This window comes from Sceloporus occidentalis, unplaced genomic scaffold (genome assembly GCF_023333645.1).
Source record: "Sceloporus occidentalis isolate IW3139 unplaced genomic scaffold, rSceOcc1.0.p SCAF_173, whole genome shotgun sequence".
NCBI lineage: Eukaryota > Metazoa > Chordata > Lepidosauria > Squamata > Phrynosomatidae > Sceloporus > Sceloporus occidentalis.
In genome coordinates this window covers 995907-1015147 of record NW_028317153.1, presented here as the reverse complement: position 1 = coordinate 1015147, position 19241 = coordinate 995907, and the positions used below count along the sequence as shown (strand labels likewise).

Below are 19241 nucleotides of genomic sequence, written 5' to 3'. Positions count from 1 at the left end.
GAAAAACAATCAGTGGTGCAAAGTCAATATATTTCAGTAACTGAATATTGTATATATGACCATTCATCGGTTATATTTAAGGATTTATGTGACAAGACCTGGAGTTTTTTTTCTACTTTCTACGTACTTTCAAGATAGACCTGTGCAAGAACAAGGCGAGAAGCTGGACTAGGTCAAAGTGCACATAGCCATCTTTCTTCTCAATGCCGATAATATTCGGGAGTTGGAAGGGTTTGTCTGCGTTCATACTCCTGTACACGGTGGACGTCCAGGGGAAGAAGCCAAATTGGAAGGAATACTTGATGACAACAGTGATCTGGTAACAAATATGAAAGGGAATTACTTGATTAAAGAACTGCAAGTCACTTCAGTCACAACTGAAAAGGAAATTGTTTAGAGGGACAGTCGAAAGACGATCATCAAAGTATTATTCCATTCAAGCTACAGTCATATGTTTTGGCTACTATAATCCAAACTGTGAGCCACTGACCTCAGTATAAATGATGGCGGTCATCCAGAAGCGTTTCGTGGGTCGCGGAACAGACAGCATGGCCCAGAGGAAGATCAGGATTGGTAAAATCAACGAAAGGATGGAGGCCGAGATCATGTGATTAAGGATGATGACAAAGTAACAGAGCATTTCAGACTTTGACACAATCGTGTTATACAAAGCGAAGCACAGGCGGATAGGACGTGGGAGGGCCTGGTAAAATCTTTCTGATTCCTCTAACTCCTCGTCATAATACATCCTGAAATTAAAAGAGAGAGAAAACTGAGTGCCCCAGAACGTGAGGTGAGGTCTACAAAGTCATCTGTCCGGGGACAGACTGAGAAATCTGGGATGTATGTAATCTGCCGGTACACTTGTCCATGTCAGAACCAGTTAGTCATTCCAGTCTTATACTTTCACCTCTTGCTGGTCCTCAATCGAAGCCTGCGTTTGATTGGCAAATGCATTACTGTTTGAGACTACAGATATCTTGATTAATCTAGATTCTATGTTAGATTTAATAATCCTGCTGAAGGACAGTATGTGACACAGAAGCATTGGTTTACACCAGTAACCTTGTCAGATTCCCACATAACGGACCCCCTCACATACTTACTTGTTGAGTAGAAGCTCACTAGCCGTCAGCAGTCCCGGGACCTCTGATAGTTGCCTGTTGCCCATGTCTGCTTGCTGGAAGGTCCCCTCAGCCTCGGAGCTCTGTACCTCTCCCGTGGCAATCACTGTGCTGTAGGAAGGTGGGATGTGTGTCTGCGTGGGCTCTGTCGCTTCTGCGTCTTCTTCTTGCGCTCCATCCTGCTCTGCAAATAGGTCCTGACTGCAAGAAAGCAGAAGCGTGAACTGTTATTGGCTTCCTCTACTTTTCCTGCTGGTTAGAGCGTAACAATTAAAAGTGAACTATTTTAGGGTAAAAACTTCTAAAAACAGTGGCTCCATAAACGGCTCCTAATATGTTTTACACTACTTTCCCTATTCTTTGGACTTTTTTCTCTTACCTGGGAATGTATCTTGAATCAAGACTGTCCACAGAGGTGGAGTCGAAAGCCTGCATTCGTTGGGGTCTCCGATTTCTTGGTGTCTCTGTAGGTTCAAGAACTTCTTCGAAGGATAGGACCATATCTTCTGTAGGACAGCTGTCAGAAAAACCAAACAAACCACTTTACTCCAATTCTTCATTCCTCAACCTATTTCTGTCCAGGGAGACAGACATTATCTTGGCAATGATATAAAATCACATTGTTGGAACAGAATTATAGAACTACTCAAAGTAAAGGGAACAATATCCTTTAAGTGAGTCTTCACAGACCATAATCTAAGTTTTGTGTCTCTCACCTGGACAGGTAGCTATCCTGGGACTCTATGCTGAGTATTTTACAGATATCCAGTCTCCTAGACTGAATGATCTCCTCTCTGAGCGGCTCCACGGGCTCCTCGTTCTCCTCACTGGACAATGTGTGAGTCCGAGACAACTGTTTGGCTTTATAATACTCGGCTATGCTGTCCTGTGAGGCTTCTTTTCCCTGTGGGTTCACAATAATTAACATTAGCTGAAGCATTAGTTACCAACTGCATTAAACACAAAGAGGGAACTGCAATTTATCACAAGATTGATTGTCTTGGAGAAAATGAAATCACTTTTAAGAAATATAAGGCATATAAGCTGCTTGGTTTTAATGTCTGGAACATCACCAGGTCCAAATTTCTGGAGCCTTACCGTGTCTACTTTTTTCTCGAGGTTTATCTTGTGCGCGTTCTTCTGTAGACTTGGAACTTTACCATTTTTAAAGTTCACGAAAGCCTTGCCCAAATCCCACTCAAACCTTACCTCCAAATCCCACTCAAACCTTACCTCCAAATCCCACTCAAACCTTACCTCCAAATCCCACTCAAACCTTACCTCCATATCCTCCTCAAACCTTACCTCCAAATCCCACTCAAACCTTACCTCCAAATCCCACTCAAACCTTACCTCCAAATCCCACTTAAACCTTACCTCCAAATCTTCCTCAAACCTTACCTCCAAATCCCACTCAAATCTTACCTCCAAATCCCACTCAAATCTTACCTCCAAATCCCACTTAAACCTTACCTCCAAATCCCACTCAAACCTTACCTCCAAATCCCACTCAAACCTTACCTCCAAATCCCACTCAAACCTTACCTCCAAATCCCACTTAAACCTTACCTCCAAATCTTCCTCAAACCTTACCTCCAAATCCCACTCAAACCTTACCTCCAAATCCCACTCAAACCTTACCTCCAAATCCCACTTAAACCTTACCTCCAAATCTTCCTCAAACCTTACCTCCAAATCCCACTCAAATCTTACCTCCAAATCCCACTTAAACCTTACCTCCAAATCCCACTCAAACCTTACCTCCATGCTCCACTGAAGATTTGGAGATTTACCTTGGCTGCATTCATGTAAAGCCTCGGCTTATGCTTGGTTCTATGGAGCTTTACATTGCTTGAGTTCTACCAAAGCCTTACCTTATCCAAGTTCCTTTGGAGCATGCACCGTTCCATCCTAAGGACAGTTGCAATATCCAAGCTGTCCTTGCAGAAAGAGTTGAGTGATTCTATGGTATCATCAGTAAGGGCTTGGATGAAGACCATGGCAAATTTAACAATGTTGATGATTCTCTGAATGATGTTGTCTGTTTCATGACAAATATATAAAACCAGATATAAAGGAAGTATAGGGCTCTATAACAAAACGTGCAATGTTCCTATTATAAGTTGGAAATCTGTTCAGACACGCTTTTTTGTGAAAAAATAAAACACACACTTTTCTTCTGTACAATTACACAGATGCATTTTATGCATGGAGCTTTTATCTAGAACGTGAACTGAAAAAAACTCCCCCTATATCACAGTCATATACTACAAACACACAAAATACCCATTAAATGAAATGGAATAGTTATAATGTAATCTAGGCTTATGTTGGGAAAGAATCAGTTAAACCATTCACCAGGGCCATCCGCGGTCTCCTCCTCGCTTTCTGAGAGTGTTTCCTCGTGAATGGAGTCTTCCTGTTCTGCTGTGTTTGGGAGAAAATCAAAGTCTCACTACACCTCATGCATAGACCCAGAATAATGAATAATCTCGAATCCACTATTGTTCATATCGCTGCAATAAATTTAGACCAGTCTAGAGCCTGTCTTTGTACAGAACATTACCACAGACAGGACTCAAGCACCCGGAGCCTGAGCTGAGTGCACCTAAGCGTTCACCTCTCTAGAAACCCACTAACTCAAGGAAAGGCAAACCTTCTGGCTGCTGCTTTTCCATCTCCTTGCGGATCTGCTCTCGGATGGTATTCTCATCGTTCTTCCGTAGTTTCAGTGCAGATTTGGAGCTTGTGGTCCAGGCTTCATATGCCAACTAGAAAATACACAGTAGAACACTTAATGTTTTGTTGGTGATTTGCACCGGCCAAAGTTCATTTTCCACGCTGAAATCCCATTTTAACTATTTAAAAGCAATTATTATACAGAGACTGCTCGCACTGCACACTTTACGGCACTCGGTCTGTAAGTATTATCGGACAGTAATCATCCCCAATAAGAGGTTAAACAGTACAGGGTAAAAGCACCTGGAATGCAGTTTTCTTTTTCGGCGGTTCTTCCTCACGCTTCTCTTCTCGTGCCTCCTCTTCCTCATCCTCACTGTCTGTGTCAAACAAGCTGTAGTTCCCACTACGGACCACTGCAAACCACAGTCGCAATATGACATCAGAGCGTAACAATGAGTAACAATGCTTATGCATGACCTTCACGGCCATACCACTAACCTGATGTGTGTGTAACCCACGGCTGCCACCACTTCTTCTTTGCGTCTTTTTTATCGTTATCATCTGGAGAGAGAATCATTCTCTAATTGCATACACTTACATAAAGTAAAATATGATAAAGTGTAACATAAAATAAATCGCAGCGACCCCAGCTCCGCTGCCGGCATATCCAGTTACCTTTGTCTTTTGGGGATGGCTCAGATGAGTCCCCTTCTGTAGTCTCGTCACTTCTTTTCACATCTTTCGGGGGCTTCTGTTTTAGTTTGATTTGTTCCATCCTGTCAGGGTACAGTAAACACATCACAATAAGTAAATACTCATCACCATCTGCCCCAGTGCCTGTCAACGTCCTTACCAACCGACATGGCTTCTAATGCTTTACAGAGGTAGATAATTCAGTAAACAGTGAGTCCGAAGTCTGCAGTGTGCGGCCACCAAGCCATTGATTTATCGTGGCATTTATTACACCCTTCTGTAGGCAAAACTTTGTATGCCTCCCAAATATGTTAGGAACTGGGTTCAGGTAAAGAGAATTTAACAGTTTCACAAGTAGCTGGAAAACGCACCTTCCGGGTCCTTCCAACAAAAGCTAACATGAGCCACTTACTGCTTCTTCATGGCTTGTGCGCATTTCTTCTCTTGTTCCAGACGCACGGCTACTACCTTCTTAATTCTCTCCTCAAACAGCTCTGCTCCTCTGTAAGTTTCAATAATAATAATATGCAATTATGGATATATAAATGATCGCAGATCGCCATGCAATATAACGGGGGTTATCAGTCCTAACCACAAGAGGGCCAAATGCTACTTTGTAGCTTGCAGAATTCAGTGTGGTCGTGTCATGGAAATACATTTCAATAAACTAGTGAGTCACAGCCAATACCGAGGAACATTTTGGGGATTTTGGAGAAATTTCACTAAAATGGAATGTTTACATACAAAATATGCTAACTTTAATAATAATCTTTAAATATCCACTTAACATTGTTGAATATGTAGTTTTAAGCTAAAAGGGTAAACTCAGAAAAATAAAGCCCCCAGAGGCCATCATGCTTCCGTGTGAGCAGGCAGCGCCAGGCATTAGAGTGCTACTGGGTAACTTTTATGTACTGGGAGCTGTTTACCTTCCCTTATTTATTGGCGGGGAACATAACATTAAATAAAAAAAGCGATACCTAGAGGCGAGGAGCTTCGATGCTTTCAAGTCGGCCACTACATAAAGGAAATAATAACTGGTGAACACTCTGCGCTGGATAAGGAGGAAGGTGAAACAGATAGCATCCCAAACTATTCCTGCCTCGTTTTCTGGCAGTTCACACTCCTCTTCGGAAGGGATAGCTGTGCGACGAGAACATATACTTTAGAATCGCTGTTACTATAGAAAACTGTTTCTGAGTGATGGGTTTTCAGGATTTCTCCAAATAAAAACAATTATTTCTAAAAACAACAATTTCCCCCAGCCAAGAAGCACCCACTAGACTTGTCTTCTTGTGTTCTAGGAACTCACTCAGGTCATATCCCTTGATGGTGCAGAACATGCTGAAGGTCTGTATCAGCCAGCAGTTATTCTTCATTAGCTTATCCAGATACGCACATGCCCCGATCTAGAAATAACATACAAGATACCTGTCAACACACTTACAGATTGTGAACGCACAGTTTTATCTAAAAGACAGGACACAGATGCAGAAAGAGGAGTAAAAAGCTTTATGTGCTTACAGACAAGAGGTTTTTCATGGTTATCACAAAGGCAGTGTAGGTGATGAGATAGTTCCAAAGCTTAAGCAAATGTCGGACAGGCTTCAGGAGGAGGCTTCCACCAAACAGCATGAAGTGGAAACAAGCCATCAGGTATCCCATGCAGAGGATGTTAATGCGGGTAGTCCCCGTTATAAAAATGAGGCATAGCACAAACCAAAAATGGTAGCTAAAGACGACCACCTTTGCCATGTCCAGGTACGACCTGAGGATGAATGAATGGAAGATAAAGGAGGGGACCATGTCATAGAAAATTGCAGTCTGTGGCCAGGTAGAACACAACTAGGAACAGGAGCCAGAAGAGAAATGGAGGGGAGTCTGACCGCTGTCAGGGGACATTCCAAAAACAAGCTGCCGGCTTGTAGCAGCCCAGTGTGAGGACGGAAAGGATGGCCAGCACTCCTCCAGTGCAAGAAGTTGAGTCTTGGCATGTATTAAAACAGTGTGAGGAGGGACGTGCAGGTCAGTACTCACCGGCAGTGCAAGAAGTTGGGTACCGGACTATATTGACTCAGGTCTGCTGGATCCAGGTCCCTGCTGATCTCAATGTTATCCCCTGCCAACATCCTGACACAGGCCCGGTTCTCATCCTCAAACACCTTCCACTGTAAAGACGCGCAGAGCAAAAGCAAGAAGTCATCTGCAAAAAATAAATAAAACCATAAAAAACAGGTGCCCAATAATCGTCATCATGTCACTTCCAATAATACTCATCTACAGAATGGTGGAACGTATGTTCTCTGAATCAGCTAATACTATGTATGAGTGCAAAAGATGGTGCAAATCTCCTTTATTAAAGGATTAATGTTATAGTCTTCTGTTTTTGCCCATGTACCTCAGCCATCAGTGCACATCATCTCCCTTTCAGGATCATTCAGTGGCTCTTACTGGTCACCTGACTAAACCTATTCTATAGTGCTCTTAATCACCCCCTATAGACCTTACTGCTCTCCCCCAAATACCCCATTTGCTCTTTATGTTGTCACAGAAATCTAATTAAATATAATCTTGTGTAATTCCCACTTCATATCCGCCAGAACTGCACACAAATATACAACATGATAAAAATATAACGATACTGTATAATGGGGCTGTTGCACTTTGCAGGGTTCTAAACGCCCATCGCCCCATAAATACATAATAATAACTCACTGGCCAAGTCAAACAGGCAACATAAAGGCTGTAGGATAAAAAGTGTACATACAGAGCAGAAATCCAGCGTCCGGTTTCCTGGAGAAGTCGGGGAGATACAGCCACTTTATGAGGTTGGAGCCGGGTGCTAGAGAGAGAGTTCTCCACGGGTAATCTGTAGGAAATAATCAGACACATTATTTCAAGCCATGCCCCACAGGAGCCCAACCTATATAAAAATGATGGCCAAGTAAAACTAAATCACATGACAGTAGTTAGTACCATGCAAAGAACACATTTTAACTTAAATAAAATCACACTTTGAATCACTCTGCTTGGCCATTGTTTTTGGTGAGCAGGTTGTACTCACAGTGAACCATATGACATATAGAACTAACAATGTACCGTATTTGCTCGATTATAAGACGACCCTGATTATAAGACGACCCCCCAAAATCTGAATATTAACTTAGGAAAAAAAGAAAAAGCCTGAATATAAGATGACCCTAAAGGAAAAAAGTTTTACCAGTAAATGTTAATTCATGTAAACTATTTTTTTTAATAAAAGCTATGATTGAGAAAAATATTTTTTTTGTTTTTATTTCTTGTATTTTCCAACCTGTCCCCCAGTTACGCACATCTGCCCCCAGGCTTGCCACTCCAATATGGCACTGTGGCCCATGATATGCCTTTTAACCCTCTATATGCCACTGTGCCCCATGGTATGCCTTTTGACCCCCTATGTGCCACTCTGCCTCCAGAAATGCCTTATACCCCTATATGCCACTCTGCCTCCAGAAATGCCTTATACCCCTATATCCCATTCTGGCATTTAGGGGGTTAAAATGCATATTATGGGGCAGAGTGGCATATAGGGAGGTATAAGGCATTTCAGGAGGCAGAGTGGCATTAAGGGAGTTAAAAGGCATTGTATAGAGCACTCTGCCTCCAGAAATGCCTTATACCCCTATATGCCACTCTGGCATTTAGGGGGTTAAAATGCATATTATGGGGCAGAGTGGCATATAGGTGTATAAGGCATTTCAGGAGGCAGAGTGCTCTATTAAATGCCCCCTTAACGCCACTCCAGAAATGCCCTATGCCCCCATTTAACACACACACACACACACCCTATACCCCCATTTAACTAACACACACACACACACACACTCTCCCCTCCCCTCCCCTCTCAGCCCTCTCTTACCGGTGCTTCCAGCCGGGGCAGCGGGTTGACGTCGCCTTCTGCTGCAGCCGGAAGGAGGTGGAGTTGGCAGCGGGGGTTTGTATCCGTCCGTCGCGTATACTTTCCCCGGCTGTCAGAGATCAGAGTTCCCCGCACCGGTGCGGGGAACTCTGATCTCTGACAGTCGGGGAAGGTTTGCGCGACGGACGCAGACAACCCCCGCTGCTAGCCACACCTCCTTCCGGCTGCAGCGGACGTTGTCTACGCGGATCGCGTAGACGTCAACCCGCTGCCCCGGCAATACAGCAGGAAGCACCGGTAAGTGTGTGTATGATGGGGGGGGGGGTGAGACAGGAGGATCCAGGTCCCCTGCAGCGGTGCGGGGGATCTGGATCTTAGTCTCCTAATCAGACTCTATTTGAGGTCTGATTAGAAGACGACCCCGATTAGAAGACGAGGGGTATTTTTCAGAGCATTTGCTCTGAAAAAAACCTCGTCTTATAATCGAGCAAATACGGTATATATTTTTGGCCTAATATTTGAAGAGTATGTATGTGTAGCAATTCTAAAAGTGACCCACTTTCTGTAAAATAACCTTTGTAGGTTTCATGAATTACCTGTGCAGAATGCAGGAGGGATTCCAATGCACAGCAAGTACTGGAGAGTCATGATACTGGCCCCAAAGCAGCAGTACTTTGGCCAGACTTCAGCAATGGTTTTTCTACGACGAAGGTAAAGCAGGTAGAGTAGCCAAAATGCATGTAGCACCGCATAGAAATCCATGCGCTGTCCAATGACATTCACAGCTATGACAAAACAGACCTGAAACAGAGAGGGAGAACTTTGTGAAAACACATCGTATCCTGTCCTGGTAGACAGTGCTAAATGTGGGTCAATCAGCAGACACATTGCATTGGTTTCCATGGCTAGTGCTCCATATTTAGAATTTTGCCCCTAAAATGCTTCTTGAATATAGATATACAATCCTAGATATCCATATAGTCCTATAACGTATGGTCCTATAAGGATGAGCTTCGTATAGTGTAACCAATGCTCTAGTAACTCACCTCCAGCCCAAACTTATAGAAGAAATAATTGACAAAATACTTGATGCACTGCAAAAGCCCTTCATCGAGATGATTCCGGGTTATATTTTCAAAGATGCTCCCCGTAATGGGGGTGATAAGCTGGTTATGGGTGCGGTAATACAGCTGGTGACGATAGACCGTGGCCTCTATAGCCATTAATGCCAGAACGGTGAGATGATTCTGCAATGAAAGACAAACGCAAAAGGGGTTAGGTTTACCCTAACTACTCAATCCCTCATATCAGTTGGTTCCTGTCCTGCTTATATAGCTAGTTACTGTGGTCATTTAACCATAAAACACCGCCTCTACTGGCTTTTAAGTCTTTCTTACCTGGAGACAGGGTAAGACGCTATCTGCACATTTCCGGAGACCCCCGCACCACAATGCAGGGTCCACAGGAGCTGTATATAGTATGGATTTCTGCAGAAGTTCATCAGACACCGTACTGTACAGGCTCCCATTGCGGTACAGGCCCTTGGGGAATAGAATTTATATAAGTAAGTCTATTCCAAAACTATGCATGGGGAACAAGAAACAGTCAATAATATTAATGAATACACTTTATTGAAATAGCCCATTACAAAACATAATCATTTTCTTTTATGATGATGCCTAAGTAGCAGTTAGCTGTTACAAGGATGATCACTATGGCATATGCAAAAACAAGGTAGGCAATGGAGGTTCCTAGTCTCCTGTCCTAAATATCTGAGCCCCTAGCACAAATGTTTTGGCAATGTCTCCCCCTCACTTCCTTAAAAACCAGACTATTTACTCTGTTAATTGTTGCCTGTTTTCGTTCCCTCATTAACCCCGCCATCCCTGCCACCCCTGCCACGCACACTTAAAAAGTTCAGCTAACCTCTGTGCAGTTGGAAGAATACTCCAGAGGTTTGATGAATTTAAGCTGATACATCATTTTGCAGATGACCATAAAGCAGGACCAGACAGTGCAGATGCTGGAAGCATACGGTCGTAAGTGGGAGTACGGCAGAGCAAAGACCCAGGGTATGTAGAAGAGGGAATTCATCAATGACACCTACAAGGGAAAGAACTTGGTTTCTATGGTTTGGCGTCTGAATATCACAGTCTCCAGTTTGGTTATCCAGAAAGAAACCTATGCATTGTGTTCGTCCTCTAGCCCTGATACCTCCTGAAGCGTGATCCAGATGATGATGGTGGAGACAATCTTGATGATGTGCAGCTCTAGCAGCCTCCAGATCAACACCTGCGTGTCATGGACGAGGTTCAGGAAGCTCAGGAGAATGGAAATCAATTTGTCAATAACCAGAATCCATGGGTTCTCCCTGTCAGCGGGATTTTCATCTGACAAGTCTAGAAAATAAAAATATTTGATGGATATACAGAAAAAAACGTTAACCACCAAACTAGTGACTTCTGGATTTGTCTGCCTTTTTCTGTCTCTTACCGGTTGATAACCGGGTTTCCTTACTCCCATCTGCATCTGTAGTGATGTTCTCGATCTTGTCCAAAGTGCTCTGACTTGCAGCATCCTGCTTCTCATCTTCCAACCTACAGGAGACACCAGGGTCACTTCTACAGCCTCTGGATTATTTATGAAAAAAACTGCTTTGGACACTTTATCCTAGAAATCTATCCAGGTTACTCTCTGATCCAAAACACTGTTTAGGCAGCAGGTTATAAGAATAGAAGGCTTGGCTCAAGTTAGCAAGACTTAAAATTCAAACAGCCCAGGACCAAATCTAGGTTGTAAAGAATGTTAGCGAAAGGATTTTGACGGCCCTGTCCAATGCAAGTTACATTTTAATAAGACTTATCTCTTATAGTATGATAGGGGTGTGAAAAAGTGGGGGTGTCTATGGAAGCTTCAGGTCTTAGCTGAGGTTTCTTACTTCTTCTGTAAATTCCCAATGTTTTGCTTCAATCTATAAAAAATGAGAGAGAAAATATGTTCTTTTATACTTTTACACAGATAAAGCATGTTAAATGGAATTAAAGAATAGGAATTGTGTGATGATCCTTTATGTGATTTGGGAGCAGCATAGACTTACTTCATTCCCGTTGCCAAAATATGGAGCAAAAATAGACAGATTGGGGAAAGTACTTACATGCCGGCCAGAATAAGGACCCTTCTCTCCATCTTCTTCTTACTATTTAAAATAAAGTAGAAAAGGAGAATAATGAACCATACAGTTTTTTATACGAATTAGAACAAGAACAATATTAATTTGCAAACAGCCTGGTACTGACCTGTCGGCGATGCCTCCCTGGTTAACAGGGATATTATTGAGGTCTGTGAGCTTTAGGAAGTCATCGTTAAAGTAATAGAGCTGCAGGATGCAGGCCAAGAGAAAGGAGGAAGGTAGCAGAATTCCAGCAAACAGCTCCACAGTGCTGAATTGCTCTAATCCCAGGTCCTTCAGACTGCCGGGGGAACAAAGGACACTCTTATTAACCCGGTCCTCCTAAATGGACCTTTCATTTCATGATCGTTATACAACAATGGAAAAATTATAATAGAAACTAATTAAACTGTAATACTCTTTTCAATTAAATTCTCTTTAATGCTTTTATAGTACTGTATTTCTCACCCATCCTCTGACATCCCAAGGATCTGGAGGAAAAATCCGGAGATGGTTTTGAACTGGTAAACATAGAGAGTGATGAGAACCACCATTGAATACGAGACGACCGTGATCCAGAAATATTTGAGGATCTTTCTCCACCATTCATAATGAATCTGTAAAATAATTAGAAATTGTAAAGGACAATAGAGAAAATCCTCCCCTGGGGTATTGCATTTTGTTTATAGAGTGGCATCAGATTCTGAGGTGCTACTACAAAAGACGAGAGAGTAAATTAACACTAACATTATAACATCTCCAAACTCAACTGAATCACTGAACATGCAGACAGCTTATTACAGGAAAACTGCTCACTTTGTATAGGGTGACGCAGAACAGAAAGAGGACAATGTACAGAATTTTGTAGACAACGACTTTGCCGTTGAAACTGATGACAAAAAACATGACTCCGCAGAAGTAAATCCAGTACTTAACAAGCGTGCCGCGGACCAGAGAACCCAGCATTTCTACAAAGGCGTTGGAAGGCTGCTCTGTTTCTAGACGAAAACATAGAATTGTCAGCAGAAATATATTTTATAATTATTATATTTATCTCTGAAGAGTTATCTCTGGAGATATGTTTTTGAAATACCCTGAAATGTTCCTTCAAGACATGAAGCATCATGGGAGAGTGAGTTACCCAACATGCCAGGGTATTTTTTAATGATTTTAAAATGGTGCAATAAATAGTTTTTTAACTTTTTGTAGTTATACTCACCGCTGTCTTCCACCGTAACCTCTTTTAAGGTCATCTGGTCTTCCTCCAGTTGCTCCTGCCTCTCCTTAAGGTTCTGCCGCAGCAGGATCCAAAATGTAAATGCATAAAATATCTGGAAGTAGATTATCATGCCATTGTGGATTAATTAATTAACTAATTTGTTTATCTTGCACAATTTTAGTGGAAAGAAGCTTTTAATGGCTTATGTATGTTTGTTCCACATTGTGTGAGTAACAATATTTCACCACCTTAATGTTCGTGGCCCTACACTAAGATTTCTACGTATACGTTTTATGTCCCCAGCTTGGGCGCTGTGTCTGCTAATGGTACAGCAATGTGGAAGTTTGGTGCTTTGTAAATACAATAAATAGCAAATGAAGAGCAGTGTTAACCGTCATAAGAGTATGATTTTAATACCAAACTATACCTTGATCCCTAGGTGCACACAAGGCATGGGGTATGGTTTCAGGTCAAAATCAATGAGAACGGAAGTTGGGATCCCTGGGAAGAGCTCCTCCTGAGAGATATTGAGCCCCACGAAAAAATTCTGGACGACTAAGAGGTTGGCATATGAAGCCAGGAATGGGGAACTGAGCATGGCGTATCGCCGGCGGTCACGCGTCATCCAGATGACACACGACCATATCAGAAGCACGAAGGTTAGCCAGCTGTTGTGTGTTATACTCCAGACCTGAAAAAACAGACAGACAAATGGAAAGATCAACACATACCGTAAATTAATGTTTATACCAGAAGTAGTAAAACTCTATAGTGTCTTACCATCATGACGATTAACGCGCTGACATAGCTTTGCTTCATGATAAATTGACCCAGTACAGCCATTCCTCCAGGCTCCTTCTCTGTATCTGGGATTTCCACTGGCTCCTCTGGCTCTAAACAATAAAAAGGCAAAAAAACATTTTTACAGGAATTAGAAGTCTCCAAACGATTTCATTTACCAACTTTTATTTTCTGTTACCCTGGCTACATAAATAATCAATATATAATAATTTGATACATATTGATATCTGATTGCCTTCCATTTACTGACCTGACCCTTCAGAGACTCTCTCATCCTTAGAGTAGATGGGCACAGAGAAATCCTGGAGACCCTGGTGTAGTTCACATTTTAGTAAGGGCAGCTCCTGCCACCCATTGTGTGGGAGGAACTCGGGCTGAGTAAGGTGGAGAGAGAGGAGTCACACAGTAACACAAAAGGGTCAGAAGCCGGTCGTACAGCTGTTTAATGGGGAACTGTTTTCAGAAAAGTAGGTCTATGCTGCAAAAATGGTTTATTGGGGACTAATATAAGCCAATTCTGATTAGCATGCCAATTATGTTTTTAGTAACTTCACACTTATGATTTGAAGATCCCTATATTTTTATCCCCCTCCAATCAGGCGTTCGTGCTGTAGCACCATTTTTTTACACCAACAACTTCAGATTTCTGCATTAACTCTAGAGAGGAAGTAATGTGTTATGACTTTGAGCATTGATTCAGCCAATCAAGGGTAAGGGTATACCATATTATTGCTCTACACACTCACTTGTATCATTTCAGTGTTTGAGGCCCACAGCATCCCATCCAAAATGCCCTGTCCGTTGGAGTGCTCTGCCTTCTTATCCACATGCTCCTCCTGTAGAAGACAAAAAATATTACCTTTCCCAAATCTTTGGTTCTCAGGCATATTAAAACTAAACAAATGCCCCGTTGTTACTGGTAACTCTATTTCATGGAAATGTGTTAGAAAGAATTAGCGGCCGCAACGCCATTACAGGTCACCGATGAGCCTCTTGAAGCCATGGACTGAATCAATCAATTGAAAGGATTCAGTGATGCTCCATTGTATAGGCTGAACCACAGCGATTTGGATGGGCAGTGACCACACAGCTTTAACTATAAAACCTCAATTGCAGCTCAGGGCAAGTTGTTCCTCATCCATCGGGAGAGGCAGACATCACATAACATCTAGAGGTAAGCTTATAACTGGACATGGCCTGACATGTTCCAAATAATGCCCAGTGTTAAGGTTATTTCAGAATAAAGGAATCATCTGCATACCATGGGAAGTGGAGCCCATTGATGCAGCAGCATGACCAGGGTATAGTACAACACAAGCAACATAAAGGGATTGAGGACAACTGGCCACGTCAGGCCCTGGTGAATATGCATTTGCCACATTTCTGTGCCATTGGTCCTAATGATGGCTGTCATCCCAAACAGCCTAGAAAATGGAGATAGAAAGAGGTATTATAAAGCATCAGGCAGCTTAACAACCCTAATCACCCAACAGAAAGATAGTAATAAAATATTATGTATAATTAATGTAAACACATTTCAAAGCAGCCTAACAGTTTATGCCGGGAATTTCCTCTCCGTGCAATATTGTTATCTAAAGCTAAGGTACCATTTAAAGATGCCGCCTATATTAATAACATAATTGTTAAATATAAAAGAACTGTTGCCCTTGGCTTTAATAGGGTATAATGTGTGACAGTTCTAGTGTTAGGGTTCATGTAGTCAGGTATCTCACCTTGCCAGCAGGTCTTCTGGAGGAATGAGCTCCTGGAAATATGGCAGCTGATATAGGTAAATGGCGCTTAAATGTCCAGCACTGAAGATAGCCGCCAGGACACACAAGCTGCTGAACAGCAACAGGCTGACACTTCGATTACAAGCCCACCATGAACACAACCACAGAAAGATGAAAAAGTACACGGCAGATGTTACAGAAGGTACTGTAATGCCTGGAAATAGAGACAAGGTAGCCAGTGAGACTGATAAAGGCCCTAAGCAACCCCTGCAGCCTGAACATCTTCCATCAACACTACCAAGTCCACAACCTTCCTTTACTCTGGTGAGCCATGAAGATTGTTCAACTCTGGTATCTGAACCATACATTATCCAACCTAACCAGGCCACAAACACCCTCCATGTCTTTAATGATAAATTCCTACTCAGTTTACCTAAATTATGGGGGGTAAGATAGATACCTGAAACGCAGAGGAGGAGAGTGACAACCACCTTTCCGGCCGTGGTGAACAAAGCTTCAAACAGTAGCTTGACTCCAGAGATGAACACTGCGATTTTTTCCATGAGTTTGGCTCGAGTGTCGTTCACTTCCTTGTCCAGAGTGTCGTCATCAGTAGAAAACCCAGTCTCTTCTTCGCTTTCCTCCATTTCACTTTCTGTCTCAGTGTCCTGATGGGTTAAAATTAAAATTATCAAAACAGCAAATAACACTTTGTTGTATGTCTTGAATGCTGGAAAATGCCATATAGCATTTACTATTATTTCTTTTTTGGTCCTCATTCACTTTAAATGAAGAAACCTCTGTGTATGTGAAAGGCAGGAAAGCTTACCTCTTCATCCTCCTCTTCTTCCTCCTGGCTGCTCACACGAAGATTGATCTTTGGGGCTCCTGACTTTACAAGTTTCTTGCAAGCTCTTCGGATAAAGATTGCGGAGAAAAACATTCCTATATCTGAGGCCAAGAGACGGATAATGTTCCAGGCATCAACATTACTGAGCCTGAAGGTGGAAAAGAGAGATGTATATGAAGAAGAACGCATTAACATGTAACTTCAAGTATCAAATAAGGTCTAACTCTGCTCCTGACTACCCTCAAGAAGCACCGGATAGCAGGCTGTATTTTAGTGGCTATAAACAGGACAGATGGCTCTTTCATCAGCTACAAAGAATAGGTAGTTGACATAGCAATGTGCTTATCAGATTATATATTCTGCACGAGCATATTAATTATTTTAATTTCTGAGCACTGTACTGAGGAGCACACAATTAATTTTATTTCCTGAATATAGTCCAAAGGAACTTACGATGCATGTTTACAGTGGGTCTGTATCTGTTAACTATACATATTTATTACAAATACATATATATTAACATAATTTGCATATATTTTAATAATGTTCACATTTTGACAGAAAGGAGATAATAGTCCCCTGAGAAGAGTATTGATTTTTTCACAACAGAAAAAAAATACCGCTTTTATCAAATCAACCGCTCTCCTTAATTTGTACGTCTGCACCTAAATCCACTCACCGGATTATTCCAAAATGACTCAGGATCTGTTCCCACAGATGATCTACAGGACAGAACAACAGGTCATCACAATAAAGATTATCATATCACAAAAGGTATTCACAACCCCTGCCAGGTCTGCTATATAACTTAATAATTTTATTTTTAAAACAAGCTTGGGCAATTTAGGAGGATTACATGTGCATTTCTATGCATGCAGAAAAATATTTTAACAAGTTACCATCAGGTGGGACATAGTGAAAGGCTATTTGAAATGAGGACTGTATCAGGAGTAAGAAAAAGCTGGTGTAGTAGATGATCTCTAAGAATCTTCCCGTGTGTCCTGCATTGAATGGGAAAGCAGGGAGGATTTTACAACAGGGTTATTGTACTGCTTTGCTACTGAAGTTGTGTTACACTATAAATAAGATATTATTCGAGTCGGAATTCATTTACCGAGGTACATTTACCACTGAGATTTATTACACACAACCTGTTTTACAAGGTGTGTACAACAAGCTCTTTGCAGACAACGGCTATTTCAGCGTATCACAAAACCTATGAAGCTTTTGGGCTGATCAACTAAACAGTGAGTTATCCGCAAGTCATACTGAAAGTTATATCTCCCTGATTTAAGAAGGCCCTTTAAGCTGGAGAAACACTCTGTGGTTGGCTCTTTATAACTGTTTATGCAGTAAGATGAGATAGTTTACTTTGAGGCACATAATTATTTAGTAACAGACTTGTTATCAAGCCGCGCTTCGCTGACACCCCTCACCTTATAGGACATACATGTTGTAGGGAACCACTACAATATAATAGTGGAAACTGGTAAGAGAAACATGTCTCAGTTCTCTCTTCCTAACTCAAAATCTTCCATCGGAGAGTCCACCTGGCCAAACCAATCTACAGCCTTCAGAACATCCCAAACTTCTTTTCCAACAAACAACTATTTACTTCATCATATGTAATCAGACTACTCCATGTCCAAAAGTGAGTCACTCCTGTTGCTCTTACATGTGTTACACGATGGGAACGACAATTTACCTTTCATTGTGGTGTATGTTGGCCTCTGCAGAAGTGGAATTAACATCAAGTAGGTGAAATAAATGACAGAGAATCCATTGAACCGGACACAAATAGCTGAAAGACAGAAATAATTAACATGTGGAGATTATGTGCCTCGATATTACAAGCGAACTCCAGCAAACACACAGGTTTTGGTTATTTATTGTGATCCAAAAAAATGAAACGGCTAAAAAAATTTTTATATATATTTTATGTTACTGTTCTCAGGATATATTAGTTTTAAAACCAATTTAAAAGGGTAAAAAGTATACACAGCTTACAGTGATATAAATGATATACTCTTAAATAAAAAATACTGTCTTTCATATGTTAGAGATGAGTGTAATTTTCTCAGTGCCAGGGTTAATAAGTTCGGAGGTTAGGTAGCTAGTCTTTTTATTAAATAATAATAATATTATTATTAGAGGTTTTAGCACCGTCTTTGAAATATACCTGATAATTACTTGTAGTAAAAAAAAAGTTAATATAAAGCAAAGCTGCAAAATAATAAAATGGTTGCTTAATTTCAGAAATAATTGTACTGTATGTAATATATATATATATGGTATATATATACTACAGTCCAAAAGTTTGGAGTCACTTAGAAATGTCCTTGGTTTTAAAAGAAAAGCAAATTTTGTCCATTAAAATAAGACAAAATTGATTAGAAATCCAGCGCAGACAGGGTTAATGTTGTAAATGACTATTGTAGCTGGAAACGGCTGATTTTCAATGGAATATCTTCCTAGGCGGTACAGAGGCATTTTATCACTCCCATCACGCCTGTGTTCCAATGGCCCTTTATCACTCTCATCACTCCTGTGTTCCAATGGCACGTTGTGTTCGCTGATCCAAGTTTAAGTTTAAAAGGCTAATTGATTGTTAAAACCCTTCTTTCAGCTAGAAATGTCTGTGTTTTCAATGAAAACAGCTGACTGACCCCAAACCTTTATTCGATAGTGTGTGTGTGTGTGTGTGTGTGGATATATATATATATATATATATATATATATATATATATATATATGTGTGTGTGTGTATTTGTACATTTGTTAACACAGAAGCCTCCATGTATATCTAGAGAGAGAATAGTGCACCAAAAAAAAAAACATACCTGTCAGTAAACAAACAGGGAGGATGAACCTGAAGAGTAGCCCAGATAAGAGTTCATTAGCCATCTTTGCTCATATTCATAGTCCCGGACCACAGGTCATAAGAATCCCTGCACATCAAGCATCTGGAAAAGAGAAACCATAAATATGAATAACGCGAGAGGTGTCGTGGCGATTGGTGATTGCAGGACGTCCCAGGTTTGCTGTGCACACATTAATACAGTGGGCTCTGTG

At 41.4% G+C, this 19241-nt stretch overlaps 1 pseudogene; it reads right to left on the bottom strand.

Moving 5' to 3' along the window:
* Positions 1-19241, bottom strand: part of LOC149279280 (piezo-type mechanosensitive ion channel component 2-like) — a 28616-nt pseudogene that overhangs the window by 8216 nt on the left and 1159 nt on the right.